This window comes from Corvus brachyrhynchos, unplaced genomic scaffold, assembly GCF_000691975.1.
Source record: "Corvus brachyrhynchos isolate BGI_N302 unplaced genomic scaffold, ASM69197v1 scaffold227, whole genome shotgun sequence".
NCBI lineage: Eukaryota > Metazoa > Chordata > Aves > Passeriformes > Corvidae > Corvus > Corvus brachyrhynchos.
Genome location: NW_008239290.1, coordinates 1,918,573 through 1,923,673, shown reverse-complemented (window position 1 = coordinate 1,923,673; position 5,101 = coordinate 1,918,573). Strand labels below are relative to the sequence as shown.

Genomic DNA, 5,101 nt, shown 5'->3' with positions numbered 1-5,101 from the left:
ATGGACTTCAGATATCTAGGGAATCATTCTCAGTACAAGTCAGGACACTCCAAACATTTCAGTTGTTTTTCTTAAATTAACATTTGCAAAATTAGCAGTGTGCATAGTAATGCCTAAAAGTCGATGAAAATAATTGAATGACTACTGAATTCCTGATTTGCTAAGCACAAGCTTCTGAGTTTTATTAACACACAAAACCAGCTTTGTACAGAGTAATTTTTAAAAATAGAGAAGGTTTGTTTTTTTCTCAAGTTACTCAAGCAGTTCAGGTAATAAATAATTTGTTTCTGGTCAATGTATTTTACAGTGAGCAAATCTCATCTTCTTGCACTTCTAATATTCATTGCTTGTATGGAAAAAAAATCTTCACTACTTTTCCATTTCCCAGTGAATGATTGGTTCACTAAGCAACAGGCCATTGCTGTTGCAATTCTTGACTTCAGATTGCAGAATATGCTTAGGTAACTTTAGTCTTGTTCATATGAGTCCTGGTTATCTGATTATTACTTTTTTTCAAGCTTCAAAAATGCTTTTGTGTAGTTTCCATAGATATGGTTGAATAAAAGTTGCAAGGAAGAATCTAAGTCAAATGCTAAGTAAAAATCAAGTATGTGAAACAAACATGAAGATAAAGAAAGTATAATGAGCAAAGTCAATCCATTGCTGAATTAAATGTTTATAGAACATGTTGATTAGCAGAAAGTAGTGATCTTTGTTGAAGTTACATTTAGCAGCAGACCACTGTGTTTTAGTGTCAGAAGTGACAAAGCAATTTTTCCTCAGAAAAAGTGCAAATGGAAAACAACATTAAAATAGATCGTTTAGACCAAGATTTTTTCAATTTAAGCCCATCCTGCCTGGTACATTACTGTTGTATGTTCAGGGATGCTCAGGACAACAGACATTCCTCATGGGAAGCAGCTAGGTTCCAAAGTGTCAACTAAATGAAAGGAAAGTGAGCAAACTCATAGGATTTTCTCAGTACTAGCTCAGCTATTGCAAAAAAAGACCAAAAAACCCAAAACAGCAAAAAAGCACTACTCACTACTGAACTAGAATTTCAGCAGTTTAAAAGAACCATGCTTTGATCTAGTTCACGCACCATAGCTAAACCCAGGTTTCTGTTGATTTGCCTGTTTGTCTTATGGGGCTTTTACTTCTTAACGATCCTCAAGGCAGGGTCTGTCATTACTGAGATGACCACGGTTGAATAGAAATCTCTTGAAATCCTGAAGTACATGATTAGAGAAACAACAGACTTGAAATGGAAAACTAGTTAAAATTATCCCAAAAAAGCAAAAAGAAAAGTTAATTCTCTTGTTTGGGAAATGCCATTCAGCTACCATTGACTCCCAGGCTGTGTGTTTAACTGACATCATGTAGCTTTGTCAGCTCACATTTTTGTTAAAAGCAGATGGTGAATAAACTACATAGCAAAGGACCTTCCTTTGGTCTTTGTAAATGAATGTATACATACAAACTATGCATTTTCACACAGCTGCATACTGTATCTTCACTCAGTTCAACCTTTCCCCTAGCTTAGAAACCCCCAGACTTTAGGAGCTGAAGGTGCTCCCATCTCCTTTTGCATATATTTGTCTCCTGTCTTGTTTCTGCTCTCCAAAAACCTTAGATGCAGGACAGTGGAATGCTGAGCTGCACAGCCCAAGGAGCAGAGTTGCTGGGGACCTGTGGCCAAGGCAGGGATCTGCCATGCTCTGGGGGACCATTTTGGGCTCCCAGGCCCAGCATGGCCAAAGGCAGAGCCGTGGTATTTGTGCTCCCTGTGCCAGACCTGCTCCGGCCCCAGCACCTCTTGCACTCTGGCTCGGCATCCTGGGCGCTGGGGCAGCCGAGCAGGACGAGCAGCTGCTCTCACACGGGGTCAGGGGCAGTCTGCAGCCACACTCGGTCCAGCTGAGCCAGGGAGAGGCCACTGCCCCTGGGCTTGCAGACACCATCCTCCCCCTTGGGACAGCCTTTCCAGCCACCCCAGCAGCCCCATTTCCTTCTGACCATCACTTCCCCACAGTGCCCTGCAGCACTTGTGAGGCAGGGATGGCTCCTCAGGGGTTGTGGTCTCGCTGCTGAGACCTGCTGCCCCAGGTAATGCAGTGCTCAAAATGCTCCGCCCTTCATCCTAATCACTGGTGGACTTCGGGGCTGGGATGTGCAAGGGACGAAGGATCAGAGCTTGGGTTTAGTGTACCTTCTGCTGGAAGGGAGCAGGAAAGATGGCAAATGGATGTCTTGTTCTTGTAGCTGGTATAATTATATAAAGGAAAAAGATACTGCATGCAACATTTCTTACTTAAATTTTGGGTTGTTGCTGTAATGTACATCAGCCCAGTCTACTCAATGAATGAAGTGTGTTTCTTATGCGTTATCCTACAGGAAGAAAGACCAAAAAAGTAGAAGTAATAAGAATATCCTTGCTTTAGAATAAAGCAAGCATGGACTCAACAACGAAGAAAGATTTTGTTTATATGCAAACTGTTGAAATATTTGATAACAGTATGAAGGCAGTCATATTCTTATGTATCCAGAGATTTGCACTCATCTAGGTTATGTTTAATTGAAAAAATATTTTTGCATTATGTATTTGTGTTTGAGGGGCTAAGTCTTTAATTTTATATTCTTTACAAGAATTAGTGTGGCAATTGTGTTTTTCCATTTACTGAGCTACCTGCCCATGCTAGCTGTTCATTTGCATAAAGAATATTTCCACTACTTCAGAGGTTTTTGGATTATTGGATTGTTGTTTTCAAAGGGAGCCTGCCCCAGAGGGTTCCACAGGGTTGTCCAGTGTGAGTGGGAGGCTCTCTGGAGCAGGGGGTCACCCTTACCAGGACGTGGCCTGGCACTGCAACAGACACACACGGATTCATTGCCCTGCAATCTGCAACTGCCCGGTGGGCCTGGGGTAGCTCCAGCTGCAGTCCCTCAAATCAAAGCTCTGACTGACTCTGTCAGTCCTTCGCTGTCACTTACTATCACAAAGTTAACTTCTTACAACGAGAAAGAGCTTCCAACTCTGGCACTGATGGAAACACTGAATACTTTTAATATATATATATATATATATTTGGAAAGTATTTGAACAAAGTGTTTTGTCTTTTTTTATACAACTTTTAGCCAAATAGAAGAATTCTGATTATTACTTCTGTGGATACCTGTCCACCTGTAAATAAACTCATATATTCAGGTACATGAACCTGAAGAGAAAAAATAATAAAGACTGTTCAGGGGCTATGCGCTTTGCTAGCTCCTGTTTCCTTTGTACATAAGAGGTAACTGTTTAAATGTTGGGTGGGTTTTTTAAATTTACTTGTTGTTCCTCTAAAGAAAGAAGAAGAAAAAAAACTTTTGACTTTGTTTTCTCTTTTCTGAGTTAATACAAAGATTTTCTAACTTTTTACTGCAGAAATGGATAAATACCTGGTGCTAAGTGAACGTGAGTCAAACTGGCCATAGCAGACACACCGGTTAGAATGCACTTTTCCTGTGGCACACAATGTATTTTCTCAGAAGGGACTTTCAAAGGACTGTCAGATGTTTACATTTCTTCTTGTTGCCCCAAATAGTTTTGAATATTCAAATAACTTCCAAAAATAAAGTCATGGTCCATTACTGATGCGACAAATCCTTACATTTAAGTATCTACAACAGCTTTGTACAAATACCATTTTAGAGATAGTTGAAATATTGGGCTTTCATACTTTGTAATGCTTTGATGTGACAATAAATATGCTGTTGCTATCTAGTCTAACCTCATTGTAGACCTGTAACTCCCTGTTTCTGGTTATGTTATGAATTGCACTGGCTTGAATTCAGCCAAATACTGACTGTTCAGCTGAAATATTCCGACTGTTATGATGTCCACGAAACATTAATTAAATGCACTTGTATCTGACTACCATGGAGTATGTCAAATTATTCATGTAATAAATCCCTTGTGTATAACTTTTGTTAGTTGTTTATGTGAACTTCAGTTCTTTCACAGCCATGAATGCCTGTGCATCAACCAAGGACCAGCTGGAGTCAGTGATAACCTTTGCATCGACTTCATTATGAACAGGGTTGATGTTTAGACACTGTCAGCTAAGACACACAGGACCAGGGTGTTGAATTCTAAGTTTTGCCCCTGTGAATTTGAAGAGCAGCTTTTAGCTGGTGACTGTGGTTTCCCACTTCCAGGCTCATGCTGCTCTTCCTGATGCATTCTGCAAGCAACGCTTCCCCTGTCTTGCTCTTGCCTGGCAGTCGGGGAGCAGCCTCCCTGTGCACAGCAAGGGACACTCCTGATAGCAAAGGATCGTTTGACCAGGATATGCCTTTTCCATAGTAAAGCTGATGAAGCTACTGCTTGAAACTTGCAAGCTGGACAGGCATTCCTTTTTTAAGGAGTAGTTTGTTGGGGAAAAAAAAAAAAAGTGCAAATTAATACCATTTCTGTCCAAATTCTTGACACACCTTCTAGCTTTGTTAGGTCATATTTAGATTTTCCTTTGGCTAATGCATTCCTACCTACTGCTGCAATGCCAACTCCAATATAAATAGCAAGGCTATTAAACTTAATGAGTGGTTTAATCACTCTTCTTGTGCTCGCATTTTTCTCCCTTCACTCAGCACCTTCTCACCACACACGTGCGCACTCCCTCACCTTTCCAGCAAAGGAAATCTGTAAACGAACCTATTCTCTGAGCCGGAGGCGGAACAGCTCCGGCCCCGCCCTGCTCCCAACCCCGGTACCGGCACCGGCAGTCGGGCGTGTCCCGGCCGTCCCTCCGCAGCCTGCCCTGATCCAGCGGCTCCCGGGCACTGCTGGGGCGAGCAGCGTTCCTTGTGGCTGCCGGTGGAAGAGCCAGTTGTCTTTGCAGCCCCGTTCCTGCCATGCAGGTACTCAAAGCTGTCTGAGTTTTATCGATAGAGTAGGGGATCCTATGGCTGACTTCTGTAGATATAAAAAGGAAGGGATTTGAAGTCATTTGAAGGAAGCATTTAGGTGATATTTCAGACTAAATTCCACTAATTAAATGCCACTTTAAGAGATGATAATCTCTGCTGTAATTGATGTTTCCAAAGACAGATGGGTTGTCTT

The 5,101-nt window shown here is 41.6% G+C and overlaps 1 protein-coding gene across 4 annotated transcripts in view; it reads left to right on the top strand.

The window, feature by feature from the left end:
- ZNF704 (zinc finger protein 704) overlaps positions 1–3,968 on the top strand; it is a 39,408-nt gene extending 35,440 nt beyond the window's left edge. For all 4 annotated transcript variants that reach the window (XR_001864036.1, XR_001864034.1, XR_001864035.1 and 1 more), the window contains one exon: positions 1–3,968. This exon is cut by the window's left edge. The gene's annotated coding sequence lies outside the window, so the exon portion shown is untranslated.
- The last annotated feature ends 1,133 nt before the right edge of the window (positions 3,969–5,101 follow it).